A 13271-nucleotide genomic window follows, 5' to 3' on the forward strand; every position below is an offset into this window, starting at 1 on the left:
AGGTCTCCCTAAATCACGGTATGAGGGGGGACTGACTGGAAAAGGCACGCTTGGAAGGGACCCTAAATCACGGTGGCGGCGGCCGAGGAGGCGGCCGTGGCAGAAACCAGGGGCAAAGGGGCGTTGGCTCCGGTGGCCGCGGTGGCGGCCGTGACATGAGCAAAGTAAAATGCTACAACTGCAAACACATGGGGCACTTCTCGCGCGATTGCGCCGAGCCCAGGCGTGAGCGCAAGGAGCAGGTCCACCTCACGGAGGGCGGCACCGATGAGTCCACACTCCTCCTCGCGAGTCTGTGCGTGCTCAGCGCACCCACGAAGACGCCCATGGAGCGTGTCCTGCTCAACGAGGAGCACTCGCAGGCGCGCACGGCGCCGAACGGAGGGGACTGCGACACGGCCTGGTTCCTGGACACAAGCGCGAGCAACCACATGTCCGGCCGGCGCGAGATCTTCTCCGAGCTGGACTATGGTGTGCGCGGCGCGGTGAAACTGGGGGACGGGTCTACGGTGCAGATCGAGGGGAGAGGAACCGTCCTTTTCCAGTGCCTCAATGGTGAGCATCTCATTCTGTCGGAGGTGTACTATATGCCCAGGTTGTGCAGCTACATCGTCAATGTAGGGCAACTGGACGAGAATGGCTACCACGCGCACATTCGCCATGGCGAGTTCAACCTACGCGACCCGAGCGGGCGGCTAGTCACGCATGTGCAGCGTGGCCACAGACGCCTGTACGTGCTGCGCCTGAACCTGGCGCGACCAGTGTGTCTTGCAGTGCACGCTAGCGACGAAGCGTGGCTGTGGCACGCACGCTACGGCCACATCGGATTCCAGGCGCTCCGGTCACTCGCATGGGGCAGCATGGTGCGCGGTCTGCCCCTCCTCGATGAGGTGGACCGCGTCTGCGAGGCGTGCCTGGCCGAGAAGCACCGGCGAACTCCTTTTCCCCGCCAGGCACTGAACCGCGGCGGAGAGGTGCTCGAGCTCGTTCACGCCGACCTCTGCGGCCCAATCTCCCCCGCGACGCCAGGAGGCAAGCGATACTTTCTCCTGCTCGTCGACGACACGAGCCGTTATATGTGGCTACGGCTGCTCACGACGAAGGATGAAGCGGAGACTGCGCTCCGTCAGTTTCAGGCGGCAGCAGAGCGCGAGTCAGGCTGTCGTCTCAAGACCCTGCGTACCGATCGCGGGGGTGAATTCAACTCCACAAGTCTGGGGGAGTTCTTCGCTGAGCTGGGGGTGTACACACTGCAGCAAAACGGCGTGGTCAAGCGCCGGAACCAGACCATCGTCGGCATGGCAAGAAGCTTGCTCAAGGCGAAGGGCGTGCCAGCCCGTTTTTGGGGCGAGGCTGTGACAACGGCTGTGCACCTGCTCAACAGGGCAACGACGAAGAGTGTGACAGGCATGACACCGTACCAGGCGTGGTGCGGGAGCCGACCCAGCGTGGAGCACTTCCGGACTTTTGGGTGCGTTGCCCACGTCAAGGTGACGCGCCCGAATGTGAAAAAACTGGATGATCAGAGCGTGCCCATGGTACTTCTCGGGTATGAACCCGGATCGGCTGCCTACCGCGTCTACCATCCGCCTTCCGGGCGCATCCATGTCTCACGCGACGTGGTGTTCGACGAGAGCGCCGCTTGGTACTAGGGCGCCGGTGCAGAGGAACAGGGCGGTGGGATGGACTCCTTCACTGTGGAGCTCGTGCCCGCACCCACGGCCGATGCGCAGGCGGAACCTGTGGACGCCCCGGCCGCCCACGCCCCGGAGCTCACGACCAGGGGCGAGCCATCCACGCCACAAGCGGGGTCCGACACGCCTCCTCCCAACAGCCCAGTGTACGACACGCCGATAGCGACGCCAACGGGCGTTGAGTTTGCCTCACCGCCCATGGGTGCGTCGGAGGCACCTGCCGACGCGGAGGCGCCTCGACGGTACCGCACACTTGAGAACGTCTGGAACACCACGGAGGAGGTGGAGGCAGTCTACAGTGACAACGAGCTGTGTATGTTCGCGGGAGAAGAACCTGCTTCCTTCCTCGAAGCAGAGAAGGAGCAGGGCTGGCGCGCGGCGATGGATGATGAAATGAAGAGCATCGTCGACAACAACACATGGGAGCTCTGTGACCTCCCACCCGGTCACCGTCCGATCAGCCTAAAGTGGGTCTATAAACTCAAAAAGGACCCGCGAGGCGTGGTGGTGAAGCACAAGGCGCGTCTGGTAGCAAAGGGCTACATTCAGCGACAGGGCGTGGACTTCAAGGAGGTGTTCGCGCCGGTCGCGCGCATGGACTCGGTGCGCGTCCTCGTCGCACTCGCGGTGCACCACAGTTGGCAGGTACACCACATGGACGTGAAGTCCGCTTTCTTGAATGCTGACTTGCTCGAGGAGGTTTACGTGCAGCAGCCGTCGGGGTACGTCGAGGCCGGCCAGGAGGGCAAGGTGTTGCGCCTCCGCAAGGCGCTCTACGGGCTTCGCCAAGCACCGAGAGCCTGGAACGCAAAGCTTGACGAGAGCTTGTGCGCTCTGGGGTTCGAGCGATGCCCATCGGAGCACGCCGTGTATTGACGCGGCGCGGGCGTTTCACTTCTGATTGTCGGGGTCTACGTCGATGACCTCATCATCACCGGAGCGGCCACGGCGGAGATCTGCTCCTTCAAGCAACAGATGACCAAGTTGTTTTGTATGAGCGACCTGGGCATGCTCAGCTACTACCTCGGCATCGAGGTAAGCCAGGAGCGCGGCCGCATCGTGCTCGGGCAAGCAGCGTACGCCAAGCGGCTGCTGGAGCGCGCGAAGATGGAGGACTGCAACCCTTGCAACACTCCCATGGAGGCACGGCTCAAGCTGAGCAAGGAGAGCACCGCCGAGCTAGTGGACAAGATAGAATATCGCAGTATCATCGGAGGGCTGCGATACTTGGTGCACACGAGACCTTACATCACTTTCGCCGTGGGATACCTGAGCAGGTTCATGGAGAAGCCTGCGGCCGATCACTATGCCGCGGTGAAGCATATGTTGAGGTACGTGGCCGGTACGTTGGACCACGGCTGCGCATATGAGCGCGGCAAAGGAGAGCTGCAGCTCACCGGATACAGTGACTCTGATCAATCCGGGGACACGGATGACAGGAAGAGTACCACGGGCGTGATCTTCCTCCTCGGCAATAGCTCGGTGAGCTGGCAGTCTCAGAAGCAAAGGGTGGTGGTGATCTCCTCGTGCGAGGCCGAGTACATGGCTGCCACCACAGTTGCCTGCCAGGGCATTTGGCTGACACGGCTCTTTGGCGAGATGCTGAACAAGGAAGCAGCAGTGCCAATGCTCCTCGTCGACAACAAGTCGGCAATCTCTCTCGCGAAGAACCCTGTCTTCCACGATCGCAGCAAACACATTGAGATCAGGTACCACTTCATTCGCGAGTGCGTGGAACAAGGGCGGATCCTCATCAACTACATCAGGACAAGTGATCAACTGGCCGATGCCCTGACAAAGGCACTTGGACGTCTCATCTTTCAGGGACTAAAGAAGAAGATCGGGATGGTTGAGATAATTCGCCAACATCAAAATTAGGGGGGTGATTTGTTAGCTAATCTAGATGTTGCTTTTAGGGTTTTAGTCTAGTTTTTTATTTCCTGTCAAATAAACGGTCCGCATGAGCCGCAGCTTGTGCGTGCGATGCATGTAGATAGGTCGGGCGGGCTGGACGTGGTCACCGCGGCCCGGTAGCCTCGCAGGTGGACTAGGAGGCACGATCAGCACTCGTGGGATGGCGCGAGCACTACGGGTCGTGGCGCATAGATAGGATCTCCACCTGCTTCTCCTTCTCTTTGTAACGAATAAATAGCGAGTAAGAAAACGGGAAAAGTCGCAAGTTTGCACACGACGCAAAACTCTGTCTTCTCTGTGATTGTGAGATCGAGTGTCCAGATTCCTAACAACAGTATGGGCAGCTCTGGTGACTTATGCCTCTATACAATTGTTGAAGCCAGACCTTATCATCAATGCTGGTACTGCGGGCGGTTTCAAGGTAGTGTTTTGATTGTGCTGCATGTTTGATGGCACCTCTTATGCACAAGAATCTTCCTGATCTGTGTCTTCTTGCGTTTTAGGCCAGAGGAGCAGGTATTTGGGATGTCTTCTTGGCTTCAGATGTTGCATTCCATGACAGGAGAATCCCCATTCCTGCGAGTTCCTGTCTTATGTTTCTTGCCCATACACAGTGGGATTGCATCCATTTTCTTATAGCATGGTTACATATAGAAGGTTCGGTGTAATTAGGAACTCATACTTGTGCTTACCCTAGTTTTACCAAATGCATTCAATAATCCAATCCATATTGTTCCTACCGGTAAGAGTTTTCTGCTTGACTGTATCATCATGGTTAAACATGTAGAACTAAAATACTTGTTACTTGCTCACACTTGTGGTTTGATATCTCATTCTCTGTTCAAACTTCATTCATGTTGACATGATCTTTCTTATATAGGTTTTTGACAGTTATGGAATTGGAGCGCCAAAAACATTTGAAACCCCAAATATAGTGAAAGAACTCAATTTCAAGGTAAGCTATATAGGGCTTCGCTAAATTGTTACCACTTGTCAATCTTCTGGAATATTGTTTTGGCCATGCTTGATGACATGAATATATCTTGCTGTTTATTTTAAAATAGTGTTGTTTCTGAAATGATTTTTTAGTTTTCACTTAGTAATGCATATCATTTAATAGACTCAAGAGTTTGCATTTTCTCTAAAGTTGCTCTGTTTCCTCTGTTTTACAGGCTGGGAAGTTGTCAAGTGGTGATTCTCTAGATATGTCTCCTCATGATGAGTCAGCAATACTGAGCAATGAACCTATAGTCAAGGATATGGAGGTACATGCTTTTGCTTCAGAGTTCAACTTATGAATTACGAACACAGCAAATGAGAAGCAAATGGAGTTTGTACACCTAATAGTTCTCCAGGACAACTTTAAGATATCTAATTTTTTTGAGAGTACGAAAATCCATCTCTGCACCCGAGCTCATCTGCACCCCCGCTGACCAAAAAATCAAAACAAATACTAGAAAATTGAAAAAATTCCAATTTTTTTTGTGCGGTAGAAAATTTGACGCGTGAGGTCCGCTCCAATTTTCAAATTATTTGGACAACGGAGGAGCTCTCAGCAAAAAAGACAAACTGCCGGTCTGAAAAATATTTTATTGTTCATCTACTGTTTTGGCCCGATTTGTCTTTTTTGCTGAGAGTTGCTCAGATGTCCAAATGACTTGAAATTTGTAGTGGGCCTCATGCATCAAATTTTCTAACGCACAAAAAAAGTTTGGAATTTTTTGAATTTGTTTTGAATTTTTTACGTTTTTTTCTAACCGGGTGCAGATGAGCCTGGGCACCGAAACGCCCTACTTGAGTATACTGTAGTTTAAGTTAAATAGAGCACATTAAGGAGGTAGCCATTTTTGCGTACTGGTAGTTGGTTTGAATTATGGCGGTCAAGTCAGTTTAGTTCTGCATCCATCTCTTGTACCTGCTGACAACAACTGTAATTTGTAGACCTCTTACCTGTTTTTTTTTGTATCTCACTTGCCATTCCAGGGAGCAGCGGTGGCATATGTTGCTGATTTGTTCTCGACACCCGCTATCTTTGTCAAAGCTGTGAGTGACATTGTTGATGGGGAGAAGCCAACAGCCGAGGACTTTCTGCAAAACCTGATCTCTGTGACGATGGCACTGGACCAAGCAGTCTTGCAAGTGGTAGACCTCATCAGCGGCAAATGTATCTCTGATCTCTGAACGCCCAACACTCCGCCATGCTGTTCTGGGCTCCACTAATTGAGGGAGCCTGAATATATATTGTTGGATGTATAATGTTTCCTGGGGGGTTTCACACACAATTTTACATTCTGGTAACCCCCTATGTAAAAAATTCTTGGCGATTACTCGGAACCGTTGTATGGGATTTTGTAGAATTTTACAAACTGTGCAGCTTAGTGAAGCTCGGCTTAATAAGGCGGTGTATTGCTGTACTGGAATAAATGATGGGCACTGGAAACTCCCATGGATTCAGCACCTTGGCAGCTTCATCACATGGTAGCTAGCTTTGCAAGTGCAGTGAGCAATGAGTACTTTCCAAATGCAGTGAGTAGTAAAGGCACTCGTTCTTGGGAGCAGCTGTGCCATATGTATGCTGAATCAGTTAACTGCAATATTTTACAGTACTGTTTGTTGGATTCAGTTCTTTTGTTGGACTCTGCATGTTTTGTTGGACTAAATGTGCTTTTATTAGATATTGTTTGTTCTTTTATACTCCCTCTTTAAACAAATATAAGATGTTTTAGATTAGTGATCTAAAACGTCTTATATTTGTTTACAGAGGTACTAGCTGATAATATAGTTGAAATTAAATGGATAAATACTGGTAGCGAGTATTGTAAAAAATGTGCTGTGTTTGTGAAGCTCTGATAAGTTGTTGTGTTGTCAAACTAAAATATAAATGATGGGAGCTGAAAGTCCCATGGATTCAGAAGAGGAAAAATAACTCTAGGAGTGATGGATGCACTGAGCAGTGGATACTTGCCAATGTTGGGAGCAGTTGTACTATATGTCTATATGTGTGCTAAATCAGTTAATTGCTTTAATTCTATAGTACTGCTTGTTGGTTGGTTGGTTCTCCTGCTTTATATTACCATGGTGACTTGGTAAAGTTGAGGAGGCTTAAATTTTGGTGCACACTGCACAGTCGCTTCACACTGAGCATTGGAGTTGCTAGCTTTGCCATTGGCTGAAGATCATCCAAAGTGAAGTGCTTTCTTCTTCTTCCTTGCCTGCCATGCTCTAGCACTCATGGTGATCTTCCCTCCCCTGCACCCCAATTATATTCCTCACTCAATTTTATGTCCCCCTTCCATAATATTTTGATTTCCTCTGTTTTTGCACATGAACATAAAATTTGTCCGTGTAAAAATAGGTCTTGCGGCAGCGTGCCGGCGAGGATGAGGAGACCACCCCACTCTCCGGCGACCGGCCCTTCGTCACCGCCGTCATGTGCAAGACCCACGTCCAGAAACCCTATGCGCTGGTATGATATGACGCTGCAAGCATGCAACAATGGCGGCTTGCTTCATAATCAATTGGTGGTGACCTGATCTTCCCTGATTCTGGCGTGGGAACGTGCAGGTAATCCCGGCTAACTTCCAGCGCACGGCGGTGGTGCGGCGGTGCCGCAGGAGCTCGTGGTTCATGAGCTACTGTGGCCACATCATGCTGAAGAAACCACGATGCGGGGTGGGCGGACTTCGCCATCCACAATTGGCTGAGATGCATTTGTGTTTGAGCTACTGTCCGGGGATGCCGAAGATGTCGGCAAAGGTGAGGTGGTGCTCGAGGTGCAGGTGCTCCGAGGTGGTGGCCTGTCGAAGCCCGAGGATCTCGCAACCAAAGGAGACACCACCGACGAGCCCATTGTCATCGTGGACCAAAGATAAGCTTCACTTGTTGCTGGTGCAAGTCGATTCAATGTCTTCTTGTAAGCCATTGAGCACCAAATTATTAACTTGCATTTCATTCTCTAGGTCTATGTGTCATCTTGTAATTCGGTCATGAAATAATCAGTTTGCTCAAGACAAAGTATGCATAGTCTCTTCGTCAATTCCATTATCTTCCTCATTTCTTCTTAGTTTATGGCCGCATGTGCGCACCTCAACAGTTATGAAGGTTTTTTCCATGCAAAAATATCTGGCACAATTGACTGCAAATAATATTTTTGAGCAAACAAGACAGTACTACTGCAGAAGGAGAAGTTTATTACGCCCACCCGCCAGTGTTTTCTCTCTATGCTCCATGAGTTATTTAATCACCTTCTTCTTTCTACCATACAACAATTGTCGGCCGAACAGGTAAAAAAACAATTCTCCATCGAAACAATCCAAGAAATAGCATTTTTTTTATGACTGGCAAATGAGGTATCTCTCCATGCTTCAAGCTCACACCTTGCTTCCACATACCAACTGTTGGCAAAAGCAACAAGGAAAATAAAAGGAGAAGGGAGGTTAGCTTGGCAGTAGGAGACATCGGAAATGGAGAGTCTCATATGCGCAGTGTGGCATGGTTCCAGGCAGATAGACTTCGTTTTCCACAACCGGTTCCTCATCAAAGAATGTATCTAGGCGGCAGCGCGGTGCGATGATGACGTGTGCGACGGAGCGGTGCTGAATCAGTTAGCTGCAATAACTGTACAGTACTGTTACTCGGACTGTATTTACAATTACCAAGACAATAATTATTGTCATTAGAGTAGTATTTCAGTGATCTTCATTGTTCTTTATAGCTGAAAATATAGTTGAACTTAAATGGCTCATCACTGAAATATTTTGAATTATATAGCTGATACTGTAGGCAGTGACGGTTAAATTTCACGTACTGTTCTGCAACCTTCTTTTTTACCTGCTTACATGTTCTTTACACCTGGTGTCAGTGATATTGGCATTTGACAAGGCAGTAACCGAAGCGGTCGGCTCATGGTTTTCAATTTCAGTTTCAGAACAATTTCAGCACCAACTGAAATCAATGAAATTCAGTGAATTTCAATGATTTCAGTTTCCATTTCAGCCAAATGACAAAAATATTCACATGAATTCAATTAACAATTTTGAAATACGAAAAAAATGAAAAATATTTGAATTCCCGTGTTGTAGTGAAATTGCTGAAATGTCTTGGCTGAAACGTAATATTTCAGTGTGTACTGAATTTCAGCGAAATCTCACTTAAAGTGAAAACCATGGTTCGGCTTCATCAGCTGAAAATGCATCTATGGTATCTGTATTCTTAACAATCTGCCTCTCCATGAATGGTTGTAACAGGGGATATATTGTTGTATATATAATATTTCGTATGTTAAAAAAATCCTTGGCAATTACTTAGAATCAATGTATATGATTTTGTAGAATATTTTGCAAAAATGTGCAGTGCAATGTAACTATGGTGAGTAGTTGAATTGTCAAACTAAAATACAAATGATGGGCGCAGAAACTCCCATAGACTCAACAGAGGTAAAATAAATCTAGGGGTCATCGATGGGCATTGGCAGCTCCATCTTGTATGTCTACATAGCTACCCCCCACTAACTATTTCGCTCAACATGCAAGCATGCCACATCATCTTTTTGAAACTAAGCATGCCACATCATCGCACACCATGCATGAGAAAAGGCCCATCCCAACTACCATATGTCACTCAACATGCAAGCATGCCACTTAATCATGACATGCATGAAAAAGAAGACTTATCTCAACATACAAACATACACATAATTTATTATGTTTGATTACTATACTATATAGTAATCAAACATAATAAATTATATGTATTTTAATTTCATATTATTACTTCAAATATTCATGTTTCATACAATGAATCACATTGAAATATGTTGCAAAATATACCCGCAATGTGCGTGGTATCATCTAGTACTTTCCAATGTTGGGTGCAGTGAAAAAAACTCTATATGTCTATGTGTCTGTTATAAATCATTTCAATTGCTTTAGTTATGTTGTAATGCTGGTTGGTTGGTTCTCTTGCTATTTTTACCATGCTGACTTGGTAATGTTTAGAAGGCTTAAAGTTGGTTGCACAGTCGCTCCACACTAAGAAGTGGAGTTTACTGCTTTACTCTGCTCTTTTTCGCTTGCCTGCTCTGCTCTGGTACTCATGGTGATCAGCTTCTCCCCCACTCCGCCATGCCTCAAATTATATTTTTCTCACTGAATTTTATTTCCCCTTCCCTTGTCCGTCACTCGGTTGTATAATATTTTGATTTTCGCTTTTTGCATATGTACATAATATTTTTTCTGTGGAAACATAGGTCTTGCAGCAGGGCGCCGGCAAAGATGAGGAGACCACCCCACTCTCTGGCGTACGGCCCTTCTTTATTGTCGGCATGTGCAAAACACATGTCCAGAAGCCCTATCTGCTGGTATGATACGACACTGACATCTCCGAACGCTCGTAGCAAGCAGTAACACAGGCTAGTTTCATAATAAATTGGTCATGTCCGATCTCCTCTGCTTCTTGGACCGGATTGTGCAGATCATCCTGGCTCACTTCCAGCGCCAGCTGCTAGTGAGGCACACGGCCGAGGTGCTCCGATGCCGTCGGAGCTCATGGATCATGAGCTATTGTAGCCACACCAAGCTGAAGAACCATGATGCGGACTGGGCGGACTTCGCCATCGACAATCGGCTGCAGGTTGGAGATGCGTGAGTGTTTGAGCTGGTGTCCAGGGATGCCGAAGATGGCGGCAAGGGGGAGGTGGTGCTAGAGGTGCAGGTCGTTGGAGGTGGTGGCCTGCCAGTGCCCGAGGATCTCGGCACCAAAGGAGACACCGCCATGCAGCCCATCGTCATCATGGACTACTCAACGTACCCATGTCTCCTTGTAAGCCATGGATAGCATTATATTATTATGAGCTTGAATTTTATTATCTATATCTATGACGGAAAGAAACAAATGATGAAATCGAAATAAATATTATAAAACAAGCAATAAATATTACTATAAATTAGACTATCGATTAACTTTATCACAACATAATCGCTTTGCTCAAGACTGGAATCATAGTCACTTGTCATTAGCTTGAAAATTGCAAAATCATCACAAATATTTTGCTATTATCAAATATCGCACCGGTCACTAAATCACAATTTGATCTTAATAAAGCTTAGACTGATTGTTTGATAGACAGTCATGCTTAGACCAACCAAAAGACAATATCTCTATCCATCCATCCCTTCCACCCTTTTCTGGGCTTTTCTGGTGACATGTGCACGTCATTATTTATGAAAGTCCAGTCGTAAAAAAAAGCTGTTAAAACTGATTCCAGATAGATAATTTCAGCAACTAGACACGCCACACTGCAGTATATATGACGACTGATAGAATGTGTTCTCTCCATGCTCAATAGTTATTTAACCACCTTCCTCTTTCTCGCATACAAAAAATATTCGGTCGAAACAATTCAAGAAAGAATCAATTTCAATACGACTACCAACTGAGTGGTTCTCTGCCTGTTTCAAGGTTAACAACTTGCTCTCAGACACCAATTGTTAGGAAAAGCAACAAGGAAATTTAAAAAGAGCTGGGAGGTTAGATTGAGAAGAGGAGACGTCAGAAATAAAATGCTTACAAAAGTCAAGAATATGCACACTACAATATGTTCCCTCGTAGATACGCCTTGCACTCAACAACCAGTTCTTGGTCAATGGCGCTTGTGTCTTCGAGCTAGTGACTGGTGCCAAACAGGGTATGGAGGTGGTGGTTGAAGTCCGTGTACGTGGATCTTTGTTCACAGAGAAAGTCACTTCCAAAATTCGGAACCATGGTAACCATGGAGTTAGAGGTCAAGCTATGGCAGGCTTCTGTTTGCGTGGCACACTGTGAAAATTCGGAAGTCCTATCATGGTCAACTTATGTTGGTCAGTTTACTAATAGAGTAGGTTTGGTTGGAGTTGGCGTTTACACCTGGCGGAAATATATGATGCATTATGGTTTGTAATTCCTCAAAATCAGTTCCTCTAATTGAGATAGGGAGCATGTGTCCTAGGAAAACGGAGGGAAACCCACATTATTCGGACAATATTTCAGTGTATTCTTTTCTTCCACCTCACAACTTGAAGGAACACCTTCTGTTTCAAATGATTGATTTTGGGTGATGTTGACTCTTGTTTTGAAACCCACCGTCAGCATGGACTAGATGTTGGCTTCATGTGGCCTGTGGAAGTCGGTTCATTCTAAGTATGTCTTATCAAAGATCCACCAGCACCTTAAAAGCCATCCTCAAGCCTTGTTGCTAAAAATGGTGAAAACTGTAAGTAATAATTTTAGGTTGTAACATCCACGTAATTTGGTTACAAAACAACCAAATTCCATGGATAGTCAAGCAGCTTGAGACTGAAAGTAGACAATAATAAATGGTAATGGTAACAAGATGGATGAATCACATGTATCTGTAATAAGTTTGCAAGGATAGTCCAGCAGCTTGAGACTGAAAGTACACATAATAAATGGTAATCTTAACATGATGGATGAATCAGACATCTAGTACTCATGAACGATAGTGAGAGCTGGCTTCACTTGTTGCTAGTGTACATAGACTCGATGTACATGTGTCTTCTTTGTACAACATCTACCACCGTATTATTATTAGCTTGCATTTCATTCTCTAAATCTATGTCTTCTTCTAATTTTGTCATGACATAATCCATTTGCTCAAAGACTGAGACATCAGAAATGAAAAGTCCGAAGGCGATCACATGCACAATTGGACATGGTTCCACGTGGATATATAGACCTCATTCTCAACAACCGGTTTTGCCGTTTTGGGTCAATGACACTTGCATATGTAACCTGGTGACTGCTGGCGCCACAGAGGAAGAAGACAGTGTCCAAAATGAACATACTTTGTGTGAACGATCGTGCTAGAGCAGGTCACCTCCAAGAGTGCGAGCTTCTATTTATTGGACCGTGCTCACCAAGGAAGGGCAAGACGCTGACGGGCATGCTCGTCAAGGTCACCATAGTCTAATAGCCACGTTTGGACGGGAACGATGTGTGGACGCGAGCGAGAAGCCATGGGGGTGGTCGCGAAATTCCTCACCGTAAGTGGGATTCCTTGCCAACGACTGATCGTGGTAGAGGGGCCGATTAACGACTGAGATCGCTTCATGTGGGCATCGTGATAGTGGGAGTGGTAAGGCAGATCCTGAGCGAGATTGACATACTGCACCACTTTGCACTAATATTCGTGCAAACTGTTTTTTGCGAAAAGAAGATTTATTGTAAAAGTTCATCAGAAGTACCAATATCCCAACCATGACAAAAATTATATTAAAATTTCAAGATCACCGAACAACCACTTCTTCCATTAGAAGGTGCCGCCTAACCACTATCACCGCTCCTGTACCGGAGCTGGCTGGACTTTTTGTCGAGAAGTCCTCGTGCACGTACCCCTAAGGACCAGCACCCTGTAGCTGCAGTCGTCGTTGTTGAACCTTGCATAGATCTGAACCATTCGTGCAAACTCTTACATGCCTAATTTTATAGGAAGGTGGGAGGGAACACTAGTGCTGATATAAACTGCTACATCGAAGCGTAATCCACAACCAAGACTGAGCCGATTGCATGGGCCAAAGAAGAAAACATAATCATATAATTATCAGCGAGGATGACTAGGGATGTGAGAGGATGGTTCAAGTTGCATGGAGTTATTGGGGGACTAGGACA

The 13271-nt window shown here is 47.0% G+C and overlaps 1 pseudogene; it reads left to right on the forward strand.

Annotated features, from left to right (window-relative positions):
* The first annotated feature begins 3677 nt into the window (after window positions 1-3677).
* On the forward strand, window positions 3678-12573 carry LOC119284277 (annotated as a pseudogene).
* The last annotated feature ends 698 nt before the right edge of the window (window positions 12574-13271 follow it).

The sequence above is a fragment of the Triticum dicoccoides genome, chromosome 4A, assembly GCF_002162155.2.
Source record: "Triticum dicoccoides isolate Atlit2015 ecotype Zavitan chromosome 4A, WEW_v2.0, whole genome shotgun sequence".
NCBI classification, from domain to species: domain Eukaryota; kingdom Viridiplantae; phylum Streptophyta; class Magnoliopsida; order Poales; family Poaceae; genus Triticum; species Triticum dicoccoides.